The sequence below is a fragment of the Lygodium microphyllum genome, chromosome 7 (assembly GCF_053477565.2).
Source record: "Lygodium microphyllum isolate KBCC chromosome 7, Lygodium_microphyllum_v1.1.10, whole genome shotgun sequence".
Taxonomy (NCBI): Eukaryota; Viridiplantae; Streptophyta; class Polypodiopsida; order Schizaeales; family Lygodiaceae; genus Lygodium; species Lygodium microphyllum.
In genome coordinates, this window is record NC_141141.1 from 100149328 (window position 1) to 100161050 (window position 11723).

At 39.6% G+C, this 11723-nt stretch overlaps 1 non-coding gene and 1 pseudogene across 1 annotated transcript; both read left to right on the forward strand.

Annotated features, from left to right (window-relative positions):
* Nucleotides 1–474: 474 nt before the first annotated feature.
* On the forward strand, nucleotides 475–627 carry LOC148033761 (5.8S ribosomal RNA). Its single transcript, XR_015691510.1, has one exon. It is a non-coding gene; the product is annotated as a 5.8S ribosomal RNA (ribosomal RNA).
* Nucleotides 628–868: 241 nt separating this feature from the next.
* Nucleotides 869–9832, forward strand: LOC148033762 (25S ribosomal RNA; annotated as a pseudogene).
* The last annotated feature ends 1891 nt before the right edge of the window (nucleotides 9833–11723 follow it).

Below are 11723 nucleotides of genomic sequence, written 5' to 3' on the forward strand. Positions count from 1 at the left end.
GTGAAGTTTTCGGATTGCAGCGACGTTGGTGGTTCGCCACCGGTGACGTTGTGAGAAATTCATTAAGCCTTATCATTTAGAGGAAGGAGAAGTCATAACAAGGTTTCCGTAGGTGAATCTGTGGAAGGATCATTGACACACATTCATGAGAACAATGCGAATTGTGGAATGTCCGTGAGAGATCGCACTCGGAGGCGCGGTTGGCATCGTCTCTCCCCTCGTCGGAGTCAGGTGATAGTGGGGGAGGCTATGCTTTGGGGTTGTCCCGCGACCATGCGGGTGGAGGAAGGACGGACGCCTTCAACCTCTCTCCCTTGTTTGGGGTGATCCCCCTCCGTCGTGCTCGTTCGGGCACACCGCTGCCTTGATAAACCCTTTGCCCCTCCCTGCACGTGGGGGTGGCAGGAGGAACTTAATAAACCTTGTCTTGTCTAAGATTCCTCCCCTCGGGAGGATTGAAAAACAAAACGCAACGACTCTCAGCAATGGATATCTTGGCTCTTGCAACGATGAAGAATACAACGAAATGTGATATGTAGTGTGAATTGCAGAATTTTGCAAATCATCGAGTCTTTGAATGTGACTTGCGCCCGTGGCTCGTCCAAGGGCATGCTTGCTTGAGCGTCCCTAACTCCCCCATACCCTCTCCCCTTCTTCGGGGGAGGGTGGAATTGGTCGTCCGTGCTTCGACATGATGCAGCAGTTGGCTGAAATGTATCGGCAGCACCATGCGATGACGTTGCTCTGCAAGGGTGGTTCGTCTCCTCGTCGAGGTGGTGGCTATTTGCAGGTGCCTCTTCCAGGGTGCACGTGTCAGATCGGGCTCTTCAGAGACAGGGCTTGCCCTCGGCGATCCGAAACACAACTCGGACCTCAAATCAGGCAAGGCTACCTGTTGAGTTTAAGCATATCACTAAAGCGGAGGAAAAGAAACTAACCATGATTTCCCTAGTAGCTGCGAGCAAATCGGAAAGAGCCCAGCTTAGAAATCGCACGGCTTTGCTGTGCAAATTGTAGTTTGGAGAGGCGTCCTTTGCGGCGGACCGAGCCCAAGTCCCCCTGGAAAGGGGCATCAGAGAGGGTGAGAGTCTCATCGAGCTCAGACCCTGTCGCTCCACGAGGCGCCGTTGACGAGTCGGGTTGTTTGGGAATGCAGTCCTAAGTGGGTGGTAAATTCCATCCAAGACTAAATATGGGCAAGAGACCGATAGCGAACAAGTACTGTGAGGGAAAGATGAAAATGACATTGAAAAGAGAGTTAAAAAGTGCTTGAAATTGTTGGGAGGGAAGCGAATGGAGGCCGCGGCTGCACCCCGATTGGATGTGGAATGGTGCAAACTGGTCTGCCGCTCGACGCAGGGCACTGGTCAGTGTTAGAAATCAAGCTCACCGTCAGTGTGTCTTTATTTATAACCGACATCTATGACAACTAGAGTGTGCAGCTATCTATATGTGACTACATTAAATAAGTCAGGCTAGTAGTCAGTTAGTGACTTGACTAGAGTTAGTCTGTCTAGTCTACACTTACACTAGGTCACTTTATCTTTGTTGAGAGTGCTTCTCAGTTTGTGTGGAATATGAAGAAAAGACCTTGAGAGCATGAAGGCTCATGGATATGGTGTTTCCATGTCTCTCTCTCTCTTATCATTGAACATGGTATCATAGCTTGCCAGGTTGAGCTCTCTGGAGCAGGAGGGAGTCAAGAAGACCTGAAGAAGCTGAAGAACAAGGTTTTTTGAAAACAAAACAGGCTGCCATTACTCTGTCAAGGTATCCATTTGCTCATTTTGGACTCTATGCTTTATCATAGTGGTTGAGGACTTTTTGGGAGCCTTGGTGGGCATCTTTGAGCATATGTAAGTGCTCATTGAGCCTCATGATGAGGAGGACCAACTGTCAAACCAGATCTGGAAATCAACGTGAACTGCGCTTGTTGAGCTGGATGGACTGCAACTTGTCAAACATCAATGGGGCACTTGGACAAGACTCATAGGGCATGTATGCTTACTCTTGAAGGTATCTGAAGAGTACAAGAGGTAAATGCTTGTGTGGGAGCTCTGTTATGAGCTAGAGTAACAGACACAGATCCGTAATCAGTTCTAAACTGCTATAAACATGAATGGACAGCATGCATTCAGTCATTATTGACATACAGGAGCCTTGTACTACACTCAGAAGGCATCTTTGAAGCACAAGAATGTGTCAAAGCATGTATACACTGGATCAAATGTCTTGGAGCTGAGATTTCTTGCTCAGAATACTCAGATTTGAAAATCATTGACACGCTGAAAACTGTCATACACAGTGAATAGCAAGTATTGTATCTTGCTGAAGCAATACATGTCACCTTGGAGCTTCTATCACCTATATGAACTGACATATGCATGTTAAATGTATGGAGGATTGAAGCAAGCAATGAGCATCATTGAAAACTGAATTCTGAAGCTGAAGTAAATGCAGTCACACTGTCTTGGTTAATTACAAACAGTTCATGAAGTTTATGCCATTGGTCAACGAAGACAGGTTGTCTATGCCTACTCAGATGCTCATGTATTGAACTTGCCACTACAAAGTAAATGTATAACATGATTGGAAGACATTTTTGAGCTGCTTGGAGCTTGTTATGTTGAATTTTGGTTGACTGCAACCTGCAACTAAATTTGTTGACACTTGTATGTGCTGATTATGCACTGTTCTGTGCCTCTATGCTCATGTCTTGACTGCCAAATGTACTAGCAGCTATCTGGGAGGTTTTGGAACATGTATGACATGATTACCACTCCGTTTTGGACTTGAAATTGCTGCTGGTTACTCACAGTTTACAGTTTTCAGACTGCATGTATGTATCCTGGCAATGAGGTTACAGAAGCTTAAGCTGAAGCAAACACATAGCTTATGTATTGACAGTTATACCTACAGTTGAGACCACTTGTCTTGAGGTGTCAGTGGGCTGAAATACCCTGGTTTTTTACTGCAATTAATTGCAGAAAATTGTCATAAACTATTGTGGACTGAACTTGGTCAGCGATACTTATCACTTGCAAGGAGTCAGGCACTTGATAGACAGTCTATTGCATCATGGCTAATGCACATGGGACTAACAATATCACTTAGATAGTTGGAGAAAAGCTAGACAACAAGAACTTTGCATTATGGAAATTCAGGATGAAAAACTTTCTGGTTGGCAGAGGTTATTGGGATCTATGTACAGGAGATGAGGCTGCTCCTGAATTGCCTGCAATGAATCCAACTAACGAACAGAAAAGAGCTCATAGGCTATGGAATGAGAGAGCATGCAAGGTGCTGCATTGGTTTTCTCTATGTAGATCTGATGCTATGGTAATTCAAATAACTGGATGTGAGACTTCGAAGGATGCTTGGGACATACCGGTGAAAAATTATGGAACCATGACACATGCACGGAAGATCTAGTTGAAACAACAGTTTAACAACATGTCTAGGAATGGCAGGAGCATCCAGGTGTATACCACGGAGATTAAGACCATAGCTGATCAACTTGCTACCATTGGATCAAGTGTATCAGAAGATGATATGATTGCTGTTGCCTTGAATGGATCAGGGAAAGAGTACAAAGCTTTTGACACATCCATTTCTGTTAGAGAAGAGCCCCCTAGCTGGGAAGAGCTAGTTGCTTTGTTGCTGCATGAGGAGGTCAAACTTGATTTGAATACAGGTTCTAGTGCATCTCAGAGTAGAGACACTGTGTTATACTCTAGCCAGCGTGGCAGAGGATCTAGAGGCCGTGGTTCATTTCGAGGTCGTGGTGACACTCGTAATGCTTATGGACAGCAACAGTAGCAGAGTAATTGGCATGGTGCAAATACGCAAGGCCAGTGTGGATCTGGCGGGTTTAGAGGTAGGGGGAGATCACCCCGAGGTAGAGGTGGTGGATCTGGTTCATGGCAGTCATCTGATCAGTCCAACAGGGACAAGGATTGCCATTATTGTGGCCGGTATGGGCATATTGCAAAGGATTGTTATAAGAAGCAGGGAGATATGAAGGCAAAGGGCAGACATCATGGGCACTATGCATCTTCCAGTGGTGCTCATGATGAGCCGGTTGATAGACTCTTTGCCATGTAGCATGTATCCAAAAATGCATCGAGACATAATAGAGATGACAGATGGTATATTGACTCTGGAGCGTCAAACCACATGACACCGCATGGAGAGTGGTTTGATGAGATGGTTGCAGGTGCACATGGTCATGTATGTACTGGGGATGACACCCAACATGACATAAAGCATAAAGGGATTGTTCCTCTTATGATACCTGATGGCAAGAAGAAAGGCTTGCATGATGTATTACATGTACCGACCATAATAAAGAATCTGTTGTCTGTGGGTCGAATGGCAGAACAGAATTTGCAAGTGAGGTTTAACAAAGATGGGTGTTTCATTGAGGAGTATGGAAATGGTTGCAAGCTAATTGCCAAGGGCAAAAGAGATGGCAGGATGTTTACTTTGGATGCGACCATTCCGGGACTTAAGGCAACCATGTTTGCTCATGATCAAAGTGCCATTCAGGATGTAGAGATTTGGCACAAGCGGATTGGACATGTCAATGTACAAAAGCTGAAATCTATGTAGTAGAAGGAAGTAGTAGTTGGATTACCTAAATTCAAGTATAATGTTTTTGGTCATGTATGCCCTGCATGTCAGTTTGGGAAGCAGGCACAGTTTCCTTTCATGAGACATGTAAAAAATAGCACTAGGCCTTTACAGTTGGTGCACTCTGATATCTGGGGTCCTTCACATAATGCTTCTTTTGGCAGTGCACGATATTATGTCTCATTCATTGATGATTTCAGCAGGTACACTTGGCTTTATATTTTGAAGCATAAGGATGATGTGTTTGATGCATTCAAAGACTTCAAGAAGCATGATGAAAATGAATTGGGCTGTTACATATCATGTTTGAGATCAGATGGAGGAGGTGAATATGTCTCAAATTACTTTGACAGGTATCTTGCTAAATATGGGATTAGAAGACAGCTCACATGTAGTTATACACCACAACAAAACGGTGTTGCAGAGTGAAAAAACTGGGTTTTGATGGAGTCAGCTAGAGCTATGCTAAATGAAAAATGTCTGCCAAATGGTTATTGGGCTGAAGCAGTGATGATTGCTGTCTATGTGCTGAATTGAACCCCTACGGCAGGGATTCATGATGTCACTCTGCATGAGCGGCTGTATGGTCATAAACCTGATATTTCGCACTTGAAGGTATTTGGCAGCATTGCATATGTGCATATACCGGATGAGAAGAGGAAGAAATTGAATCCTAAGGCAGTGAAAAGTGTGTTTATAGGATATGCACAGGAACGGAAAGCTTATAAGTGTTATGTACCTTCTTTGCATGAGACACTCATAAGCAGAGATGTGGTATTTGATGAGTTAGCATCCTGGTATGGGAATCCTATTGCAGTGCCTACTGATGGCTCACCCAGTATGAGTAATGTTGAAAATACTCCTGCAGAGAGTACTTCCATGAGTGGTCAGATAGGTGATGTATCATCTACAGTGAGTCCTTGGACAGGACGATTGCGAAGTCGCACTACTGCATCCACTGACACGGATATGTCAGTGAGGGGGAGAACAGATAAGGGAAAAGAAAAGGTTTTTGAAGATGTAACAGGTCCACTCACTATAGGTTATGATTCATCTAGCAGTGACAGCTTAGACAGTGAATTGGGGATTCCGTCTGTTATGACGCCAAGTGCTAGGCAGAGCCGTTATGTGCCGCCTCATGAGAGGCAAGCTCATAGTGAGCCACAGCTTAGGAGATCAGAGAGGGTCAGACGACCTATTGACAGGTATACTTACACTGGATATTCAGCCCGTCATTATGCTTATATGACGAAAGTAACATGTTTTAGAGAACCAAGTAAGTTTGATGAGGCAGTTGTAGATGAGAATTGGCGTGCTGCTATGGATGAGGAATATTCAACTTTGGCTGAAAATGGTACATGGGATTTGGTACAGTTGCTTGAGGGAAAAACACCTATTGGATGCAAATGGGTGTATAAGGTGAAATGTAAATCAGATGGATCATTCGAAAGATACAAGGCCAGGCTGGTTACAAAAGGGTATGCGTAGCAATATGGTCTTGATTATGAGGAGACTTTCAGCCCTGTAGCAAAGATGGCTACAATTAGAATTGTGATTGCTTTGGCAGCAGCTAGAGGCTGGAAACTATAGCAGATGGATGTAAAGAATGCCTTTCTCAATGGAGAATTACAGGAAGAGGTTTACATGGAACAGCTTGAAGGCTATGTGCATCCAGAATTTCCACACATGTATGTCGGCTGAAAAAGGCATTATATGGGCTGAAACAAGCACCCAGAGCATGGAATGCTCGCATCAGCAGTTATTTGCAGCAACATGGTTTTCAATTGGGAGATGCTGATCATAGTCTGTTTGTGAAGAAGACAGATAGTGGATATGTTTTCCTAGTTATCTATGTTGATGACTTAATCATTACAGGAGATGATGAAAATGGGATTACTGAAATAAAGACATGTTTATAGGCTGAGTTTAAGGTCAAGGACCTTGGAGAGGTGAAATATTTTTTGGGGATTGAGGTTGTCTCTACACCTCAAGGCATATGGCTGCTACAGAAGCAGTATGCTCATGACATGTTACAGAAATATGGTATGGCTGATTGCAAGCCTATGGATACGCCTTTAGAGCAGAATGTCAAGCTGCAGATTGATGTTGGGACAGAGATTGAGAATGTTACTATGTACAGACAGATGGTTGGCAGCTTGATCTATCTCACGATCACTAGACCTGACTTGAGTTATGCTGTGGGGCTGATCAGTCAGTTCATGCAGAAGCCTCGCAAACCACACTTGGATGCAGTCAGGAGAATTCTGAGATATGTAAAGAGTACCACAGATCATGGGTTGTTTTATGCATATGGGAAACCCCATTGACTTGATGGGGTACACTGATGCTGACTGGGCTGGTTGCACGTATGACAGGAGGTCAACCAACGGCTATGCATTTGGATTGGGTAGTAGCATGATCAGTTGGCAGAGTAAGAAACAGCCTATAGTTGCATTGTCCAGTACGGAAGCAGAGTATCATGGTGCGGCCTTAGCGGCCTGTGAAGCTAAGTGGTTACAGAAGTTGCTGAATGACTTGGGAGTACACTTGGACAGCAAGGTCAAGCTGTACTATGACAATTTGAGCAGTGTCATGTTAGCAAGCAATCCTATTTATCATGCAAGATTGAAACACATTGAGGTTCACTACCATTTCATCAGGGAAATGGTTTTAGCAGATCAGATTGACTTGGAGCATGTGAAGACTGAAGACCAGGTAGCAGTCATCTTTAGCAAATCACTTGATAAAGATAAGTTCATTCACTTTAGACAGCTACTTGGAGTGATACAGATAATTTGAGTTTTGTTTTGAGCTTGAGGGGGAGTGTTAGAAATCAAGCTCACCGTCAGTGTGTCTTTATCTATGACCGACATCTATGACAGCTAGAGTGTGCATCTGTCTATATGTGACTACATTAAATAAGTCGGGCTAGTAGTCAGTTAGTGACCTGACTAGAGTTAGTCTGTCTAGTCTACACTTACACTAGGTCACTTTATCTTTGTTGGGAGTGCTTCTCAATTTGTGTGGAATATGAAGAAAAGACCTTGAGATCCTGAAGGCTCATGGATATGGTGTTTCCCTGCTCTCTCTCTCTTATCTTTGAACAGTCAGCGTGGGCCGGTGCGGCAAGACAAGAGCGGGCTTTAGATGGCCAGTGATACTGTCACGTCAGTCGAGGAACGAAGCATCCGTCACTTGTGGCAGGCTCTGCACCTGCACGCTTGGGACGCTAGTGCTCTGGGCTTTCCATCCGACCCGTCTTGAAACACAGACCAAGGAGTCTAACATGTACGCGAGCTGGTGGGTGGCAAACCCACGGAGGCGCAAGGAACCTGACAGGTGGGATCCCCTTCACGGGGTGCACCATCGACCGACCATGATCTTTTGTGAAAGGTTTGAGTGGGAGCGTACTTGCTGGGACTCGAAAGATGGTGAACTATGCCTAAGCAGGGTGAAGCCAGAGGAAACTCTGGTGGAGGCTCGTAGCGATACTGATGTGCAAATCGTTCGTCAGAATTGGATATTGGGGCGAAAGACTAATTGAACCATCTAGTAGCTGGTCTCCTTTGAAGTTTTCCTCAGGATAGCTGGAGCTCCTCGCAGTTTTATCAGGTAAAGCGAATGATTAGAGGCATCAGGGGTGAAACACCCGCGACCTATTCTCAAACTTTAAATAGATAAGCGGCCGGGGTTGCTCTGTTGAACCCTGGCGCGGAATGCGAGCTCCAAGTGGGCTGTTTTTGGTAAGCAAAATTGGCGATGTAGGATGAACTGAAAGCCGGGTTACGGTGTCAAACTACGTGCTAACCTAGATTCCACAAAGGGTGTTGATTGATTAAGACAGCAAGACAGTGGTCATGGAAGTTGAAATCCACTAAGGAGTATGTAACAACTCACTTGTAGAATCAACTAGCCTCGAAAATGGATGGCATTGAAGCGCGCGACCTATACCCGGCCATCGGGGTGAGTGTGAGGCCTTGATGAGTAGGAGGGCATGGGGGTTGTGGTGCAGCTCTGGGCGCGAGCCTGAGTGAAATGGCCCCTAGTGCAGATCTTGGTGATAGTAGCAAATATTCAAATGAGAACTTTGAAGACCAAAGTGGAGAAAGGTTTCATGTGAACATCAATTGGACATGGTTTAGTCGATCCTAAGAGGTGGGGCAGTCTTGTGTCAAGGGTGCAATGTGCGCCGCTCATCGAAAGGGAATTAGGTTAATATTCCCCAATCGAGACATGGTGGTGGATGGCAACATGACCGAATCTAGAGATGCCGATGGGGGCCCTGGGAAGAGTTCTCTTTTCTTTTTAACAGCTCGCCCACCCTGAAATCGGATCACTCAGAGATAGGGTCTAGCTGGTAAAGCACTGCACGTCTCGCGGTGTTCGGTGCATTCCCGATGGCTCGTGAAAATCTGGAGGAGCGAATGCTGATCACGCCCGGTCGTACTCATAACTGCATCAGGTCTCCAAGGTGAACAACCTTTGGTCGATAGAACAATGTAGGTAAGGGAAGTCAACAAAACGGATCCGTAACTTCAGGAAAAGGATTGGCTCTAAGGGCTGGGTCTAGGGGTCTGCTTCTTGACCTCGGAGGCTGTCGAGGGTCTGCTCGAGCTGCCCTAGTGGCGAGGGCAGACCTCCGCGTGCCGATCGGGTGATGGGGGCAGAACGTCATCCCTCACGGGGCGGCCCTCCCTAGGCAGTGAACAACTGTCTTAGAACTGGTATGGACAAGGGGAATCTGACTGTTTAATTAAAACAAATCATTGAGATGGTCCTTGTGGATGTTGACGCAATGTGATTTCTGCCCAGTGCTCTAAATGTCAAAGTGAAGAAATTCAACCAAGCACGGGTTAATGTTAATGTTAATTAATAGTTAATGGTTGCTTATTATATTATATTGTTGTTGTTGTTATATTGTATTTGTTGTTGTCATTACTTTATTGTTGTTTTTATTTTATTACATTATATTATAGTATATTATATATATAGTATAATATATAAAGATTATTAATGTATACTTTATTATTATTATTATTATTATTATATTGTATTCATTATTTTTGTTACTTTATTATTATTGTTATTGTTAGTTATCAATATCAATAATAACAACAATAATAATAGTTAATTAATGTAATTATTATTAATGTTAATATTGTTGTTATTGTTAATGTTAATATTTATGTTTATTAATAGTTAATGGTTTCTTATTACTATATTATAGTTATATTGTATTATATTATAGTTATAGTTATAGATTATAGATATAGATATAGATACTAATACTAATAGATATAGATTATAGAATATAAATAGATATATTACATTATATTTATATAATATATAATAATAATTATAGTTATAGTTATAAATTATAGATATAGATACAAATATAAATATTGATAGATGTAATAATAATAATAATAATAGTATAATTAATAAGAATAATATTTATAAATATAATATAATTATATTATGATATCATATGATATGATATTAATTTTAATTTTAATTAATATTTAATGGTTGCTTATTATATTATATTATATAATATTGATTTCAAATTGTTATTATTATTATATTGTATTTATTGTTGTTATTGTTATTTTATTATTGTTGTTATATATTACATATTACATTATATTTATATAATATATAATAATTAGTATAGTTATAATTATAGATCATAAATACATATACACATACAGATATTGATAGATATAAAATAATAAATATAGATAGATATAATAATAATAATAACAATAAATTTATAAATATAATATAATTATACTATGATAAAATATGATATGATAATAATATTAATATTAATCAATAGTTAATGGTTGCTTATTATATTATATTATATTATTATTACTATTATATTATATTACATTATATTGGTTTATTATTATTACTATCATCATTGTTATTATTATTATATTGTATTTATTGATGTTGTTATTGTTAGTTATCAATATCAATAATAAATAATTACAACAACAATAATAATAGTTATAATTATAATATAATAATTATTATATGATATTAATTTTAATTTTAATTAATAGTTAGTGGTTATTATCATTGTTATTATTATATTATATTATATTTTCTATTTATCAATATTAATAATAAATAATAACAATAATAATAGTTATAATTATTGTTATTATATCATTATTTATTATATAATATAATATAATAATAATAATAACAATTATAATACAATTATAATATGATATTAATGTTAATATTAATTAATGGTTAATGATTACTTCTTATTATTATTAATCTATGACTGATCCAAATCATAAGCTTGCAAAATGCAAAATCAAAAATGAGAAAGAGATCTATAATATAATTTATACTCTAATCATGAGAAGAAGAAGAGAGAAGATGTCGGGCATTAAAGCCACCTCAGCTGGCCTCAATGATCACATACCATGCATGCATGAATTCGAATTCAAAATAGGCTTCGTTCAAAATAGGCTTGGGAGGAACAATAGGCTCAGGGGAAAAAATGGAGGTTCAGTGGGAGATAACCGAACAAGGAGCAAAAATAAGAAAGAGTATAGATATAGATACATATATAGATATAGATTATATAATTATATTATAACTACTATTATTGGTTATATTATAATGTATTATATTATAGTTAATGTTATTGTTAGTGTTGATGTTATTATTCTTATAGATATAGATTATATTATAGATTGATCTATACTTTATATTATAATAAGAAAGAGCCAAATTTATAAGAAAGAGTATAGAAGAGTATAGATATAACTATTATTATTAGTTAAGTTATTAGTTGTTTTTAATAGTTATTATATTGTATGTATTTGGTAGTTATAGTTATTATCATGTTGATATATTGTATTATATTATATTGGTTTTGATTATTATTATTATTATTATTATTAATTATCAACAATTATTATCATTATTGTTATTGTTGTTGTTGTTGTTGTTATAGTTATGATATATAATATTATTACATTACAACAATAACAATTATAATTATAATATAATACTTTTAATTATAATTATTAATATTAATTTTAATTATTATTATTATTGCTAAT